The 19,342-nt window shown below is 38.7% G+C and overlaps 2 pseudogenes across 1 annotated transcript in view; one reads left to right on the top strand and one right to left on the bottom strand.

Annotated features, from left to right (window-relative positions):
* Nucleotides 1-8,096, bottom strand: part of LOC144369062 (mitochondrial enolase superfamily member 1-like) — a 33,802-nt pseudogene extending 25,706 nt beyond the window's left edge. Inside the window, exons 1-2 of the transcript XR_013428501.1 lie at nucleotides 7,913-8,096; nucleotides 4,842-4,950 (exon numbers count right to left, since the gene is read on the bottom strand). The product of XR_013428501.1 is annotated as a mitochondrial enolase superfamily member 1-like (transcript). The remainder of the gene's footprint in view (nucleotides 1-4,841; nucleotides 4,951-7,912) is intronic.
* A 3,724-nt stretch (nucleotides 8,097-11,820) lies between these two features.
* LOC144369636 (small nucleolar RNA U3) lies at nucleotides 11,821-12,021 on the top strand (annotated as a pseudogene).
* Nucleotides 12,022-19,342: the final 7,321 nt, after the last annotated feature.

Raw genomic sequence — 19,342 nt, forward strand, 5'->3', positions numbered from 1 at the left:
TTTATGGGTCATAATCCATGTCAAAACTGATGATTACAATTGCAGAGTCTGGGTGTTAGGGGATTGGCTCACTAGAACAACTAGATGAATATTCTTCACCCTGGCTCAGTCATTGGTGCCCCATTATTTGCTCTACGGTGGGCCTCTGCATGGAGTCCACTGTCAGTATTTGTTGACAAGGCTCCATGCTCCTGTGGAAATATGCTGGGGAATGGTGCACCTTACATGCATGATTACCTCCTTCAGCTGCTTAGCAGTAGCTCCATACATAAATGGGCACATTGCTGGCACCATCAAGTACAAAAGACACCCAGGCTACAGATGTCCACCAGGGGGCCCCCATATTTTTTTCCCTCTAGATGACTTCAGCGGCAAGGTATTAGAGAGTGACCCAGAACTTGTTCAGCTTCTGCCCCATCATGAATCTGGTGCTCAGGCTGAAGTTCAAGAGTTTGCTGTTGCCTCTGGCGCCCACCAGCATGTTCTCTGCATTCAGATCTAGGTGCTCAATGCCCTTCTCAATCTCTCACAATCTGCCTGAATGGTCTCTTGGCCTCCTCCTGCATGCCATCAACATCCAGGATGAGGTGTATGCCATAGCTGTATGCCATAGCTGGATATTTTCAATGGTCTCAATGATCTGAAAGAGGTGGATCACACTTCGGCATTCCATGGCCATCAGCATATATAGTTTGGATGGGATGTTTTGCTCTAACTTTGGCAGAACTTTCACCGTCACCTCTGTCCTGGTGAGGAAGTGGTGGACTAGTTTCATTTGGGCAAAGCCACCCTGCCCGATGTCCATCAGGACCTGATAATAGTCTATGAAGGTGGTTTTATAGCAGGAGCTGGACCCCGGTAGTACTACACTACTCTGACTGCTCTCACTACACATCCCAAACAGGAACACCAACTAATGATACTAGCTGAAACAAAACAAAACCAAGCCAAAAAATAAACAAAAAACTACCAAAACAAAAAATCTCTCTCTCTCTCTCTCTCTCTCTCTCTCTCTCTCTCTCTCTCTCTCTCTCTCTCTTTATATATATATCTCAAAAGACCACAACCACCCATCACAAACCATCAAAGGTACTATCTGGGAGTCCAACAGATTACCACCAAAAACTTTCTGTACTTGTGGACAAAAACCCACCACAGTCAGCCTCTTATATAACTGATGCTTGAAATTCCCTTAAAATGGCTCCTTGGGTAGTCAGGACAAGAAATGGTGCAGTCACAATTGAACATAACTGCCAGTGGGCATCTCACTTTTTGACCTCCAGGACATTTTTGACTTTCATAAGAAGTATAAGAAAAGAGTCTGGAAGCTTTTTGTATCTGTGGGTTATGAAGACGGATATTTACTTGCTTAGAAATTAAAATCTGTGGGCTGGGGTTGTAGCTCAGTGGTAGAGCACTTGCCTAGTACGTGTGAGGCCCTGGGTTTGATCCTCAGCACCACATAAAAATAAATAAATAAAATAAAGGTGTTATATTCAACTACAACTAAAAAATAAATATTAAAAAATAAATAAATAAAATAGAGGTCCATCAACAACTAAATTTTTTAAAAAGTGTATGTATATAATAACAGAAAAAAGAAAATGAACAAAAAAGAAATTAAAATTTGTAGGATTAAAAAAAACTATAGTTTTATGAAGCATCAGTAGTGACTGATACTGATGTACTCAGGCAAAAACACTAATAAAAGGCAAGAGGAGGAAAAAAAGAAACTTGGATTGTAGTGGTCTGACTTCAGCATGGAGAAATTCAAGTTTGTGTGTCTAATGGGAAGGGTGGAAATTCATCTGGAAAAATTGGCCTTTGAAAGGCAGCTTCTTGCTGACTAAACCCAAGGGTTTTCTCCTAGACCTTGATTCTGTGGCAACCTCCAGCACTGGAAGTTCACTCAGCAAAGCTTGTGGATGACCATGGATGTCTGAGCCCAAGTGGTAGCATGACTGTATTTTTGTTTATTTACACTTTCCTGCTTTGGGCTGGGGCTCGGTGGTAGAGCACACGCAGGGCACGCGTGAGACACTAGTTCAATCCTCAGCACCACATAAAAATAAAATAAAGGTATTGTGTCCACATACAACTAAAAAATACATATTAAAAAAATTTCCTCCTTTTTAACCTCTCTTTCCTTTCCTATTTTTTTAATAGCTTGGTATTACATTATACACATCATTACACACTTATCTAAACCCACAGAATGTGCAATACCCAGTGTGAACCCCAATGTAAACTATATTCTTTTGGGGATCATGATGTGTCAATGTGGGTTCACTAATCATAACAAAGGTACCAATAACTCCAGCAGCACACAATGATAAGAGGGAGGCTGTGGGTGTGTGGGGCGGGTACACACAGCTTGATTTTGCTGTGAACCTAAGACCACTCTAAAAAAATTGTCATTTAAAAAAAAAAATATATATATATATAAAGAAAGCAGGAGACATTAATAATAATTAAGTAAATTTGATAAAAATATGAGTTAAAAACCACCCAAGAAAAACAACACTGATCTATTCTATACATTATAATACAACCTTTCCTCCCTACCTCTCACACACATGAACACTCTTTATGGGAACAAGAAAAATACTATTTTTTCCTTTTTGCTCTATTCTAAAAGAATGATTAGGCTGACTGACAGAGGCTGTGGGGAACGGAGATGAGCTAATGGAATTTTGCATCTTTAGTGCAAGGCCATGTAGCTTTTCGAATGAGACTGCAGTCAGTCATGTGAAATATATAGCAAGGTCAAAGTTAAAATGGGTTCTGTCCGGCTGTGGTCTGAAAAAGGGGGAAGCCAACAACATTAGCACATAAGAGCCATGCCATAAAGACAGGAGAGTTGACTCGCCGCTGCCCAAGATGTCCCTCAGGACAGCGGGTGGGGCTGAGAGTATGGGGGGATGTCAGGGAACAAACACTGAGCTCAGCAACACCCGAAAAGAGCTTCTTATTATCCCTGTGCTCACGGTCCTTCCATTGTGCACCTACCCACAGTAGCAAAACTCAAAGTCTTAGCTGTTAACAGAGAATGGTTCCAGGGGCCTGTCCCTATTTTGTAAGTTTACTGTGCATTTTACAAAACCTTCAGGGGCCATGCTTTGTAGTTTGTAGTATGAAGAATGACAGTAGCTTCATAAAGCGCTCAATGTACAGATAGCGATGATTAAAGTTTCAGAGGAGTAAAAATACAGCTTATAAATCTACCCTGAAACTGGGTTTGGTGGCACACACCTGTAATTCTAACAACTCAGGAGGCTGAGGCAGGAGGATTGTAAGTTCAAAGCCAGCCTCAGCAACTTAGTGAGGCCCTAAGCCTCAAAATAAAATAAAAAAGGGCTGGGGATGTGGCTCAGTTAAGCACTCTTGGGTTCAATCCCTGTTACGAAAAACCAACCAACCAATCAAAAAACCACCCTGGTCAGTGGTCACTGTCTTGGGGAAAACTTTTACACTAAATTGTTAATGGTGTGTGTGGAGGGAGGCAGATCATTGCCTGGTCTCTTCCATCTGCCTAGTAAGTGCCTATTTATTCTCAGAGCCTTTCCTCAAAGCATCACCTCTGCTCTGAAGCTTGCCCAAAGCCACCTGAGCAGAGCAAAGTAACCCCTTCACTTTGCAACAATCCTCACTCTGTACCATGATCCTATTTTTTTTTTTTTGTAGTACTGGGGAATAAAACCGGAGCACTCTTACCCATAAGCTACATCCCCAGCTCTTTTTATTTTGAGACAAGGTCTCACTAAGTTGCCTGAGCTGCCCTTGAATTTATGATCTTTTGTCTCAGTCTCCTGAGTAGATGGGATCACAGGTCTGTACCACTGCACCCAGCTGGATTTTGTCTTTTGTGACGGTTTCCTCAATAAATCTGTACACTTCTTGTCATTCACACACACACACACACACACACACTTCCTTCATCTGCTTGACAATATTAAAATCTTTCCGTAGGGCAAGACTTTTATCCTACAGCTACCTAGAATGCTAATGGTGTAAATAATCATGAGGGAAGAGTCATATTGCCACAAAAGTTAGATAACCTGTTTTACCCCTTTCCCTGATAGTTTCTCTTCACCCTATCATGATTTGGCTTCAGCCTCTAATGATCCACTGAAAATGATCTGGCAAAGGTCACCATTTTGTACTTCTTGAATTTTATAGCATGTGCATGTACGCATACAAAAAAGTTGCATTTAAATGTTCTAGAAAACAAGTGCTTTAGGAAGCAGCTGAGTAGCTCTCTGGGCCTCGGTTTCCTCATCTCTTAAAAAAAATAAGGGGGCTCAACATTGTCTCTAAGATCTTGGCCTGCTGAGAAAAGTTACATTATGTTCAGTGCCTTCAGTTTAGGAAAATGGGGAAGGGGAGAAGAATCACTTAAACATGGCTCAATATGCCCCACAAAGAACTGGCCCCTCAAAGCAACTTTGGGTAAAATATTTTGAAAACTAGGTAGTCTCACAGTGCACACCACAATAAACCTAGCTGTGTGAACTTACATCTGCTCCCTCCACCACCCTTGGTCACTTTCCTAGTATAGGTCCTCAAAGATCTACAGAAGCCAAAATTAAGAGCAGATGAATAGCATTCTGGTAGTCACCATTCAATACAGAGAAACAGATCCAGAGTCAAGGGTTTTTCCACAGTCTATAGATGGCTGTAAGAGGAGAGGCCAAATGCTGCACCTTTTAATTTCTCCCAGCAAAATAAGTATTGTTTTTAATCCCTTTAAGAAGTGTAAATACAGAAAAAAAAATAGGTCAGAACTGGAGTCTAAGTGAAAAACGAAGCATTCTAGAATCTCAAGAGAATCATCAACTCACCAACTTCAGTGCCTTTTCCCAGAGTGAAGGTAACTCCATATCCCTTGAGTCCATCTCCCGAATCAGTCTCCAGGACAACATAGGCAGCCAAGTAGTCAGGGTCTGTATGCTGCAGGAAAGGTGACCCATACCCCCCAAATGCAAATGTAAGAAACCCAGAAATAACCATGACAATGACACCTGAAACAGAAAATGCAATAAGGGACATGTCAAGAAGAGATCCAATCTGATGGAAGAGTTGACGAACCCCAAAGAAAATGCAGGAGATCTGAATGGACCAAAGGAAAGTCCTGAATGGTTCGAATCCGTTCAACAAATACAATGTATATTTTTTTCCTTTGGTGCTGGGGATAGAATACAGGTCCTGGAGCATACTAAAGCATACCCTGTACCACTGAGCTACACCTCTAGCCCCAGATGTACACATTTTTTAATGCCAATTTGCAATATAAAAAAATTGGTGTTCAGCTGGGTGTGATGATGCATGCCTGTAATCCCAGTGGCTCGGGAGGCTGAGGCAGAAAGATCGTAGGTCAGCCTCAGCAACTTGGCAAGGCTCTGAGTAACTTAATGAGACCCTGTCTCAAAATAAAAAAAAAAAGGTTAAATAAAGGGCTGGAGACATGGCTCAATGGTTGTGTGCCCTTGGGTTCAACGCCGGGTACAAGAAAAAAAAAAGTCATCTGCTCAATTTCATATTATTATCATTGACATTACCGTTATTTTCATTTGTGGTGCTGGTGATCAAACCCAGGGCTTCATACATGCTACCAAAGTGCTCTACCACTGTGCAATGTCTCCAGGTCTCAGTTCAATTTTAAACCCAAGAATTTCCAATCACAGCTCACTGAACAGAGTTATGTTGGCAAGTAGCTTAAAATTGAACAAGCCAAGGTTTCAGAAAGCTCCTACATAAAATTGGACTGATCTTCACTGCAATAGTTTATAGCAGGGATAATAAATATAACAGTGCAAGTTCAGAGACCACTGGCAGAAAAAGAAGTAAAGCTTCAAGACAAATTAACCCATTTTGTTGTTGTTGTTTTCTATTGTTTTTATTTTTTATGGTACTGGGGATTGAACCAGGGGTGTTTTATCTCTGAACTACATACCCAGCCCTTTTATTCTTTTATTTTGAGACAAAGTCTCACTAAGTCACCAAAGCTGGTCTTGAATTTGCAATTGATCCTCCTGCCTGGGCCTCCCAAGTCACTGGGATTACAAGTGGGTGCCATCAAGCCTAGCTAGAGAAGAGTCTTAATGGGAGTGTGCAGTGAGATGGGAAAGCCTTGGAGAGGGAAGAAGGGGGCCAGTGCAGGAAGAAGGAGTAGTCAGAAAGGCTGAGGCTGGGAGCTAGACAGATTCACAAGGAAGAGACAGCAGATGGTATGAAATGCATGGAGCATAAAGGTCACTGGAAGGAGAAAAAAACTGAAGGCAATTCCAAGAGAAGGAAAGAAAGAGTAGTCAATTTCAGATTAAGAAGGAAGGAGATGTAAAGGATAAGGCAACATACCTAGAGCAGGAAGTTTGGGGATGAGAGGAAGAAACCAAAAGGAGCTAGAAAGGTGTGAGGATCAAATTCAGACTCTTCTAAAGGGAAAGCTCTGTCCATGTGGGATGGAAGAGAACCAAAGGAAATAAGGAAGTACTGAAGGAAAAAGGGATATAAGTGGGAGCCTTGAGAATAAATAAGGGAAGGAGAATGGATTAGCTTTGGAGCAGGACATGATAAAGAATAAAGGGAAAGAGGAGAAGAGGTTGGTTTAGACACAGGTGTGCAGAGATGGGGCCAAGCGTATGACTGTCTTCAGTCTTCTCAGTGATGCAGTAGGCAACATCTTCTAACTGCTGGGAGGACAGGACTAGGGATTAAGGGAGCTCACAGATAAGGAGCAAATAAGAGGGAAAATACTGCAAGGAGGTGGCCAGTGGGCAGCTGAGCTGAGATGCAAGCTCACAGCTGTGGGGCTTTCTGGGTGCTTGATGAGTGTTGGGAAGCAAGAAATTAGTAAATACATGCAGGCTGAGTGCTCCATGTTTCCAATAAGGGCAGAAAGAAATGATCAGGAACTTCAGCTTTAACAGATTTTGAAGAGAGTTTCAGGACTTCTTTATAAAAATATCAGATTTCTCATCAGGATGTTTTGCTCTGCTAAATGCTGAAAAGAAGCTGAAGTGCTGAGTTCAGCATGGCCAGAGGGCAAATGAAGCAATCACGGTGGAGAACTGCAAAGCAGCGTGTTCTGCTAAACACTTGAGAGTCAGCACATAACATACACTCTATCTCCTGAGGAGAAATGCTTATGTGTTTATGAAATTGCAATACAGGTATCAGATAATTATTCCTCACCTAGGGGTCATACACCACTCAGTCCCAGAAACAAATGCTATTTCTTAAACCCTCCTATAATAAAATAGTTTATCATAACACTTCACAAATTCAAAGCTCAGGGCTAGGACAGAGTTCTTTCTGCTTTCAGTTTCCTCTTATGTAAATAGTAATTATAGCCAATTCTTATTGAGGACCTTCTCTCTGTCAGCTCTTTTCAGGTATCTCACTTTACATGCATGAAGTAGACACCACTGTACTCATTTTATAGATGAGAAAGCCTAGGCTTAGAATGTGTGGTTTACCCACAGCTGTCAAGCTTCAGAGGGGCAAATGCAGTAGCACTCAATTAAGTGTTTGCACTTTTACAAATCAGTAAAATTTCAAATATTTATTTGGAGGTCCACAGGGGATCATCAACTAGATTTACAAAAAGTCATTTATCATAATATCATTTGTGCACTTATTGCATAATAAGCACTCTCCCCTTTCCAAGAAAACGTGAATCAAAAAAGTAAAACCAAGACATTTCAAACGCAGGCAAATAAAATACGATAAATAAAGGGGGAAAAAAATAATCCGGAAAGGTGGAGAGTTTCTGGCTGCTTCCTCAGAGATAGAAAAAGCGTCCACCTTCCCCGCGCTTCCAGTTCCCACTGTACTGAAGCCAGGTAAAGCCCGCGACTCGCGGGCCTGGGTGTTGTCCCGGCGGTGCCTGAGGGCGGTCGGTCACGCTTACCTTGGCGTCTGAGCCTTGGCCCCCAGAGCGACGTGGGGAAGCGCATGTCCCGGACCGAGAGGCGGGAGATCCTGCCGCGCGCCATGTTGCCGGCGCCAGGGAGCCTTCCGCTGCGGTCGCGAAGCCGAGAGTCGCAGAAGAGCGGCGGGGCGAGGCAGCCTCGCGGAGAGGCGAGCGCTGATTGGTCACCCGTGGGGGGGGTGCGGCCGCGCACGTGGACTTGGCCTCGCGGGCGCTGCAATCAGCTCCCCCGGATTCGCCCGCTTTTCTTGGAGTTTGCGGTTCAGGCTGGCCTGCGCGGCCTATGCCGGGGTTCCCTCCCAGTCTAGATGGCGCCTGGGGGAGAAGGAGGTGCGTGTCCCACGGGCAGCCCAGCGCACACCTGCCCCGCCTGGACTGGAAGGGAAGGGACTTGCCAGGAGCCGCGCCCGAGAGGGAGAAACCAAGTGCGACCTGGAAGCAGGTGTGGGCCAGTGGCTCGGCCCCGCTCCAGACAGCACGTCCCCAGAAGGGTAGTGGACTAGAAAATACTATTTATTTATATGTGGTGCTGAGGATCGAACCCAGGGCCTTGAATGGGTGCTCTACCGCTGAGCCATATAACCCCAGTCCTCTTAGATCTCGTTAAACGCCCTCAGTCTTTTTGCCACCGGACAAATTAGAAGTTAGTAGGGATTACCTATTCCATTTACAGCTAGTGAAAGAAAGGCACCTGGTATTGGTTGTAAATATATATTGCCAACTCCAGGGCAGCTACTTAAAAAAGTGGGGAAGAAAAGTATAACTGGTATGTTAAGAGAATACAATCATGTAAAATCCTCAGTTCACAAAGGGCGGGAAAAGAATGGAAAGCAAAAATAGGAACAAAGAACAGAGAAAGGAATAAAAATAGTGACACATGTAGTAGATATTAATAAAAACTGAATATAAGTGGTCTACATGCACCAATTAAAAGACAGAAATGGCTATGTTAAAACAAATATAGATTACAAGTAAATGGTCTGTGTCCCCCCACCATGTTGAAATTTACTGATATGATAGTATTAAGACATGGGATTAGGAGGTTGTTAAAATCATGAGGGCTCTGCCTTCATGAGTAGAATTAGTAACCTTGTAAAAGGATGGGAAGGAATAGCATTCACAGCTTCTTGTGAGGGCAGTGTTCAAGAAGCTCTCTTGGGGCTGGGGATGTGGATCAAGCTGTAGCGCGCTCACTGGGCATGCATGCGGCCAGGTTTTAAAAATAAATAAATAAATAAAGAAGCTATCTTGGAAATAGAAACCATCATCCTCTCCAGATACCAAACTGACTAGTGCTTTTGTCTTGGATTTCCTAGCTCCCAGAACTGTGAGGAGATAAATTGTGTTCTTTGTAAATTATCCAATGTATGATATTTTGTAATAGCAACATAAACAGACTGAGACAGGTAGACAAAAAAAAAAAAAACATATTGGGCTGGGGCTGTGGCTCAGTGGTAGCACCACTTGCCTGGCATGTGTGAGGCACTGGGTTCGATTCTCAGCACCACATATAAATAAATAAATAACAGTCTATCAAAAACTTAAAAAAAACATTAAAAAATTTAACAAGTTACACCATATTAACTCTAATCAAAAGAAAGCAAGTAAGGCTATATTAATTTCAGTTAGAGTAGACTTCAAAGCAAAGAAAGATAGTCAAGGATAAAGCTTGAGGCCAGCCTCTGCAATTTAGGGACACCCTGTCTCAAAATAATAAAAAGGGATGGGGATATAGCACAGTGGTAAAATGGTCCTGGATTTAATCCCTAATCCCTAAAAATAAAATTAAACACTCCAACAATGAACAAAAGGAATTACAGACCTCAACCAAGTAGGCTTTATTCCAGGTGTGCAAGGCTAGTTCAATACTGGAAATCAATCCATCATTTAACAGGCTAAAGAAAAAAATCATGTGATAATAAATGTAGAATAAGCATTTGACAAATCTAATTTGACACTCATTCATAACAAAAACTCAGTAAACTAGGATTAGAGGTGAACTTCCATAAGTTGATACGGAATATCTACAAAAGCTCCTATAGCTAAAATCATATTTAGTGTTGAGAAGTTTTACCACCAAGATCAGGAAGGAGCAAGGCAAAAATGTCCCTTCTCATTGCTGCTTTCCAGCATAGTACTGGAAGACCTAGATAATCTAATAAGACATAAAAAGGAAATAGCAGGTATATGTGTTGGGAAGGAAGAAATAGAACTGTCTTTGTTCCACTGATGATGATTATCTATAGAAAAATTTGAGTCAAAAAACTACTGGAACTAATAAATGATTATTTTACATTTTAATGTCATATAAAGTTCACATATAAAGTCACTTTCTTATACACTTGTCCCAATGAACAAATGGAATGTGAAAATAAATACAACACAATTTACATTAGCACCTGAAAATTGAAATATGGAATGTTTTAATTTCCCTTAAAATCCTCTGTATTCTGCCTATTTATCCCTCCCTCTCTGCTAACCCCTGGCAACCACTGAACTTTGTCTTTTGTTATGTCTTTTCCAGGTCATATGGTCGAACATCCAGTACCTAGTCTCTTTCAGATTGGCTTCTTTCCTTAGTAATATACATCTGCATTCACTCTGTATTTGTTCCTGGCTTAATATTTCTCTTCTTTGATTTTTAATTTTTTTGGTGGTCGGGATTCAACAAAGGCCCTTATGCAGGCTAAGTGTGCATTCTGCCACTGAGCTATATTCCTGGTCCACTCATTTTTTTAATACTGATTAATAATTATCTGGATGTACAATGGTTTATCCATTCACCTACTGAAGGACATTGTGGTTGCTTCCAAGATTTGGTAATTATGAATAATGATACTACTTTAATCTGAACATGTACCTTCCAAAATTCAGATGTTGAAACTTAATGGCCAATGTGATGACCCCCAAGAGGTGGAGCCTCTAAGAGGTGATGAAGGTAATGAGGGCTCCTCTCTCATGAATGCAATTAAGGCTCTTAACAAAGAGGTTTCATGCAGCATTAGCCTGTCATACCTTTCTGCCTTTCACCATGTGGGGACACAGCCCTCCTCCCCTCTGGAGCATGCAGCAACAAAGCACCATCAGGGAAGCATCGAGCAGCCCTCATCAATGCTTTGGTCTTGGACTCTCAGCTTTTAAAACTGTGAGGAAGTACATTTTTGTTCTTTATAAATTACCCAGTCTGTGGTATTTTGTTATAGCCCCACAAATGGACTAGTACAACTGCTGTAAACATTCATGTGTCTGTGTTTGTGTGGATGAATATACATTTTCAACTCATATGGGCTTCTCAGTATTCACCAAGAAGCAAGATTTTTAGAGTACATGGAAAAAGTATGTTTCATTTGCAAGAAACCACCAAACTGTCAACTTGATTCTACCATTTTATATCCCATAAGCAATGAATGAAAATTCCTGTTGTTTTACATCTTCACCATCATTTGGTTGTATCAGTGTTTGGGGTTTTGGCCATTCCAATAGATATGTAGTGGTAACTTGTTTTATATTTCTCTGATCAGATATGTAGTGAAGCATTTTTTGCTATGCTTACCTATCATCTGTATATCTTCTTTAGTGAGCTATCTATTAAGGTCTTTTGCCATTTCTTAATATGGTTGGTTGTTTTCTTATTGTTGAATTTTAAGAGTTCTTTGTATATTTTGAATAACAAGCCTTTTATTAGATGTGTCTTTTGCAAATATTTTCTCCAAGTCAGTGACTTGTCTTTTTGTTTTCTTGGCAGTGTTTTTTGCAGAACAGAGATTTTACATTTTAATGTCATATATGGTTACAAATCCATAGAAAGTACAACACTAAAACTGAATCCTAACGTAAACTGTGGAAAATACAAGAGGAGGGACATCTCATTTTAAAAAAGAGGTTAAAAGACAATACTTTCAGGGATCATTTCAGTTTGTTTCTAGAGAAATTTGAATGTGTAGAGTATGGGAAATGACAAGAAAGAGATGAAGTGTCCTTTCCTGAGTGTGAAGCTGGCCCTTGCTTTATTCCAGCTGCTATTTGCCACTGCTGACCATTGTTCTCCCTTTGGGGGAATAACAGGAAGAGGACACCATCTGAGTGGTTTCTGTTATGATTTTGGTAAAAAGAAAAAAAACAAAGTAAAAAGAAGGTAGTATATTACCCTGATACTAAAACAAAGGTTACAAATAAAGCTACTAGAACTAATATTACGTTTAACAAGTTCACAAGATACAGGGTCTATTTATTTAGGGTTAGGGATTGAACTTAGGGCTTTTCCAATTAATATTTGATACACTAGTTATCAAGAATTGGAAATTGAAATAAGAACTTAATACATCAAGTCAGGTGTGGTGGGGTGTGTCTGCTGTTCTAGCTACTTGAGGGTCGGAGATAGAAGGATCACTTGAGTTCAAGGAGTTCAAGGCTAGCCTGGGCAACGTATTGAGACCCTGTCTTAAAAACAAAATCAAAACAGACGAAAACCAATGCCTCTTACAAGTGCATAAAAACTATGAAATACTTGGGACAAATTTAACAAAAAAATATGCAAGATCTGTATACTGGGCTGGGGATGTGGCTCAAGCGGTAGCATACTCGCCTGGCATGCATGCGGCCCGGGTTCGATCCTCAGCACCACATACAAACAACGATGTTGTGTCCGACAAAAAATGAAAAATAAATATTAAAATTCTCTCTCTCTCAAAAAAAATGTGTTCCTTCCTTTTTCTCTTCTCTACTTTCTTCCTTAAGAAAAAAAAAAGATCTGTATACTGAAAACTTTTTTTGCTGAGCAAAAAGAAGACCTAAACATGTGGAGAAATTTCATATTATTGGAAAATTCAGTATAGATTTAATGATATGATGCAATGTAATTGAATCTCCAGAAAAATTTTTGTTTGTTTTGGTGGTACTGGGGATTGAACTCTGGGGCTCAGGCATGCTGGGCAGGCCCTCTACCACTGATCTATATCCTCATCCCCTACTCAGGAGGGGTTTTAAACAAAAGTTGACATTTTAGTTAATTCTAAAATGTATATGGACAAAAATATGTGTGGAAATTTAAATAGCCAGTTTTCAAGAGGAACAAAGCTGAAGAACTTAAGCTATTTGATTTCAAGACTTACATGAAAAAATTTCTAAAAATGGAATACAAACTAAATCTCAGAGTTAAAATGATAAGACTTGTAGAGAAAGCATAAGAGAAAATCTGTGAATTTTTGTAATCCACGTTTTTTTTTTTTTTTTTTTGGTACCGGGGATTGATCCCAGGTGCACTCAACCACTGAGCCACATCCCCAGCCCTATTTTGTATTTTATTTAGAGACAGAGTCTCACTGAGTTGCTTAGCACCTCACTTTTGCTGAGACTGGCTTTGAACTCTTGATCCTCCTGCATCAGCCTCCTGAGTGGCTGGGATTACAGGTTGCACCACAGTGCCCCATTAAGCCACATTTTCTTTTCTTTCTTTTTTTTCTTTTTAATATTTTTTTGTAGTGCAAGGTGAGCACTCTACCGCTGAGCCATAACCCCAGCCCCAAGCCATATTTTCTTATGATACAAAAAGCATAACAGGAAAAATATGATAAATTAGACTTCATCAAAATTGTTTTCTTGTGTAAAAGTCAGGGTAAAATCAAGCTGCAGATTGGGATAAAAAGATTTGTAAAACATAATGTGATGAAGGACTTGTACCCAGAATGCTGAAATGACAACTCACTACCAAAAAATGGGTAAAATGTTTTAGAGACACCCCATCAAAAAAGATACATGAATTTGGGCTGGGGTTATGGCTCAGTGGTAGAGCACTTGCCTAGCACCTGTGAGGCACTGGGTTCAGTCCTCAGCACTGCATGTAAATGAATAAATAAAATAAAGGTCCATCCAACAACTAATAGAAATATTTTTTAAAAAGATACATGAATTCAAAATATGCTTAAGACTCTTAATATGTTAATCATTAGGAAAATTCACACTAAAACCACCATAACAATACTATCTCTACCAGAATGGTAACAATTAAAATGGCTAGCAAAAGCAGGTATTGACAAGCATGGGCTCTTATACATTTCTGATAGGAGTACAAAATGGCAGACTCTTCAGAACACAGGTTGGCAGTTTCTTACAAAAGTTAAAGTTAATTGCACCATACAACTTGGTAATCTTACTCCAAAGTATTCAAGAGAATTTAAAGCCTACATTTACAGTAAAAACTTACACTTGAATATCCATAGCAGCTTTATTCATGATAGCCTTAAACTGGTGAAACATTCACCGAGCATATGGATGAACCTCAAAAGTATTATGCTAAGTGAAAGACATCAGACATAGTGATTACATATTATTCCATTTGTATCCATAGTGACAAAGTACTCAGTGGTTGCCAGGGTTCAGAGGTGAATGGAGAAGACTCTAAAGCGACATGATGGAATTTTCTGCTATGACTGAAATGTTTTATATCACAATTGAATGGTAGTGGTTTTGTGACTGAAATATTTGTCAACTTATCTAAATGTGCACTTAAAATGATAAGTTTGGGGCTGGGGTTATGGCTCAGCAGTAGAGCGCTTGCCTCCCACATTCAAGGTCCTGGGTTCAATCCTCAGCACCATATAAAAACAAATAAATAAAAGTTATAAAAATGGTAAATTTTATCATATATAAATTATAAAAAAAATTTAAAGTTCTCTTAAGGATCCCTCAACCTCTTTGAATTTGCTCATTCTAAGTTTGAAATCTCTGGAATTGTACTTGAAGAATTTCCTCTTGTATTTTCTTAATACCTTTTTTTTTTTTTTTTTTAGGTTCTGGGGATTGAACCCAGGGTTACTTTACCACTGAGGCACATCCTCAACCCTTTTTGAGACAGTGTGTAACTAAGTTGCTGAGGCTGGCTTTTTGATCTTTCTGCCTCAGCCTCCTGGCAAGCCATTCCAGGCAAGCATCACTGCACCTGGCTTGTATTTTCTCTGGACTAGGTTTCTTTAGGCTCTAAGAGTTTCTTAAAATTTCTACCAGGCTGGTTCTACCCTTTTCTAATTTCTAGCAAGTTAATAACTACAGAAATAACCAATTATTACAGTTCAGATACGAAATGTCCTCCAAGGGCTCATGTGTTGAAAGTTTGCTTCCCACTCCACTACAGTGGTGGAACTTTTCAGAAGTGATTGGATCACAAGAGCTCTAATCTCATCAATAGATTAATCCATAGCTGAATGGACTACTGGGAGGTGGTGGAACCTGTAGGAGTGGGAAATAGTTGAACAGAATGGATCCTTGGGAGTGTGCCCTTGTGTTCTACATCTTTGCCCCAGTCCCTTCCTCCCTCTGCTTCCTGTCATTGAGGTGAGCAGCTTTGCTCCAGCATACTCTCTTTACCATGATGTTCTGCTTCACTGTAAGCCCACAGAGATGGGGCCAACAACTGTGGACTGAATCTCTGAAACCATGTGCAAAAATACATCTTTCCTTAAAATTGTTTTTCTTAGGTATTTTGTCACAGCAAGGCATATATTCACCTGCCATCTAGTTCCATAGTATATTCCCTAGTTTTAGGAGACTAAAGCTTCCTTGAAAATAGTACAATTATTAGTAAATGGAATTTGATAATCTTTAAGGAACACATCACTTTAAATATTAATTTTTATTAGGGTCACTGTCAATCATTTTGGCTGCCAACTTTTACCTCTTATTTCTGCCATCCCTATTATCAAAAATTGTCTAGAGGCACTTTTTTCCTTTGCATTTTCTAAGTCCTCTAGCTTCCTCAAATTAACTTGACCTTTAAGGTTTAAGTGAAGCTCTTCCATGTATGAGTGTTATCCAGTGTCCCATTAAGGATCTCTGAAAAGTACTTAATGAATTTCTTTTTCTCATACTCAATCAGCTTTTTTCTTTGCTGAATTGTTTATTTCTTCACTGCTTTTAAACTACGGCATGAAATCTACCCTTTCTTGTACTTAGTAATTCCGTTCCTGACCCATAACTTGTGTAGCCAATTTGAAGGAAGGAGTAAGGAAGACCCAGCATGCACCTTAAAATTGAATATTCAGCATCTCTTTCTTAGAGATCTGGGCCCCCTTTTTTTTGACCAATTTTAAGGGGCCCATTCTTGCGAATAATTTTTACACACCAAGATATATTTTTTCTTTTTATACCATTTCCTTTTCTTATCACCTCTACTTCCTATTCCTATTGTTTTCATCCATGAATTGAATAATTCATTCATTCTTTAATTGGAGTGGTACAGCTAATCAAATACTCTAATGGAGTTTTACCAGATTAAAAAATATATAAATGTAATTGAAAAATACTTTTTTGCTATTGTACTGAAAAATTTGCTGTTTTGTTTAATTTGCCACTTTTATAAAAATTAAGTTTCCTATTTTCTACTGATACCTGTGACAAATACCAGTCACGGATTGACTGGAATAGATGGCACACTCAAACTAAGGTAAATCAAAGATATTTATAAAGAGGTGGGCAGAATAGAGGAACAAGGACTCATGCAGTAAGTATAGTTAGTAGCAAAAACACTGTCAGATACAGAATTGTAGCTACCAGTCTCCAAAAGGAGACTGTATGGGGGAGGATGTATTGAGAGGAATCTTCGGCATCAGCCCAAATTTACAGGAAGGGAACCAGAGGAAAAAATACCTTGACCTTTCTTTCTAGCTTCCTCTTACCTTCCTCTTGTTGACTTGGCACAATAGGAATCCAGAGAGCAAGGAAATAGCCTAATAAGTACTGATCAGCCTTCCAGAAGTAGGGCAGTCCAAATGGTGAGGGAAAAGGGATGAATTTGACACACGTTGCAAATTTTTTTCCCTTGCTTTTAGTACAGGGGATTGAACCCTGGGGCACTTTTTACCACTGAGCTACATCCCATCTTTTCTTATTTTGAGATAAAGTTGTTGAAAGTCTCACTAAACTGCTGAGGTTGGCTTTGAACTTGTCATCCTTCTACCTGAGCCTCTGGTTGCTTATTTTAATCATGAGTATCTTTCTCTACTAATAATTTGAATCAGGACTATGGTTGCCAGTGACAAAAACTCAACTTGATGTAACAAAACAAAACAAAACACAAAAAAAGAGGAGAGTATATACTCTGGAGGAAGGGCAGAGAGGAGCTGATTTTGAGGAAATAAATACTATTGGGCCTTATGCACCGTCTCTGCATGTTGGTTTCTTTTGTAACAAGATAGGGATCTGGCTTTAGAGCAATTGGGTCAGACACTGGATGAGATTCTTCTTCTAATTCCTGAAAGAAAACTTGTAGGACTTAACTATAAGTGAAGATTCACATAAATGGGTTGGAAAGACTGAGCTGGAGGAGGCCAATTCTTATTAAACTAGTTTATAAACAATGTAATCCCAACCAATATCTCACCTGAATATTTTTGGAATGTGAATAAATGAAGTCTATGCTTTATCAAGAATTTATCAGGAAACCAAGATTAGAAAAAAAAAGAAAAATGAATACAAAAGGGAAGCTGCCTTACTGATTATTCAAATGTACTACCCAGTGAAAGGATTTAGAGGTTATGTGAATGGCAGTAATATTAAGTTAATTTGATAAAACAGATGTTTTAAATATGTATATATTCAAGGAAGGAACTCAAATGAGGTGTGAATAGATGAACCAATAGATTGGTGCTTGAAAAATTAATCATATGGGGAAAAGTTATTAAATCATAAAGACACATTTTTAAACTTAAATAACTTCCACAAGAATTGAAATTTAAAAAACAAAATCATAAATTGTAATATAAATGACATGAACATTTAAGTTGGGGTGGATTAAGTGTTTTCTAGCATAATAAATAGCTTTGACAACATACAAATGTACAACTTAAATGTCAGAAAGTACATTAAAATTAAAAGGCAAACAGCAAACTAGAAAACATCCTTAAGCTGAGGAACTATTACATATTACAAAAATAATGAATGTTTACTGAAGGAAGCATGTGTGCTGATTTAATGTTATTTTTTGAAAATCAGGAAAAAGGCCAATAACAATTTTAGATGACATGATAGTAATGGTAATTAACACAATTACAATACTGAAAAAACATAAATGCATTTGATTGGCCATTTACAATTATATAATTTTATTTTTGTTAAACCTGTAATAAAATAATTGCAAAATACACATGAATATACAGATTTTACATTTTTAAAAAATTAAGACCTTTACTGGTCAAAAGTGGTCATTCTGTACCCTTCACATAAGTTGTGAATAGCTTTACTCAAATTACTTAACATTTTTCTATGTAATACACTAACTGGGGATTGAATCCAGAGGTGCTTTACCACTGAGTTACATTCCCCAGCCCTTTTTATTTTTTATTTTGAGAAGGGATTTTGCTCTAAGTTGCTGAGGCTGGTCTTGAACATGCAATTCTCCTGCCTCAGCCCCCTAGGGTTGGTGGGATTTACAGGTGTTCCCCGTGCTGGTACAATTTTAAAACAAGAAAATATTTGTAAAAATGTCCCTCACCTGACATGGAAAACTAACCACATAGAATAGGTTCAGTAGTATTCTAAACTTAACAAAGAACTGATTTAACTCTGTTCAGGAATTACAAGTAATTGAACATTTTTCCCCAATGGAAGAATAAATTCAGAACATATCAATTTTTAAAAAATTAATGAGAAATATGAACAGCAATCGAAAAGATATGTAGGTGCATTCAACAAGAATTTTTATTTCATTTATCCACAAAACAATATTACAATACTTTATAAAAATATTAAGTTTTAGGCTACTATTCATTAAAAAGTGTTTGTTTTAGAAGGCTGTTTTTGCCAACTCCTTTTTTTTTTGGTAAGGGTTATATTAAGACATTGAAGATGAAAGCTGTTGGAAAAAAAAATTTTCAAGTTTACAAAACTGTTTTTCTTGGTAATTTAAAAATACATAACAATTTAAACTGAATACACATTAAGTTAGTGTTTTATCCTTACTATATAACTGTTATCATTAGGAACTATTTCATTTAGTTAAAATCTAATGAATACCATCAACTTCCTGGCTTATTTTTCTGATCAGAATTAGTACATGATTTTTGTTACCCTTTTTTAAAATACTTAGAAAAATTTCATCATAGTTCACATAAAGCCCTTTAAAAAACAAGTCACAGGTTGTTGATTTTAAGGATAATAATGAGGGCACTCTTCGCAGGAATGCCCTCTAGACACAGGGATTAATACTAAATAGGTTATGTAAAAAAAAACACAACCATAATTTTTAGTACCAGAATTATTGCCAACTTTCATGAAATTCGTTTGTCACATTTTAAAATGATTTGAATTTGAACATATAAACCATGGCACAGAATTTTAAATTTAATGATTAAATCAGGTTAAGTGATGATAGTTAAAACTGAAAATATGGGAACCTGATACAGTGTTTTAAAGTGAAAC

The sequence above is a fragment of the Ictidomys tridecemlineatus genome, chromosome 12 (genome assembly GCF_052094955.1).
Source record: "Ictidomys tridecemlineatus isolate mIctTri1 chromosome 12, mIctTri1.hap1, whole genome shotgun sequence".
Lineage (NCBI taxonomy): Eukaryota > Metazoa > Chordata > Mammalia > Rodentia > Sciuridae > Ictidomys > Ictidomys tridecemlineatus.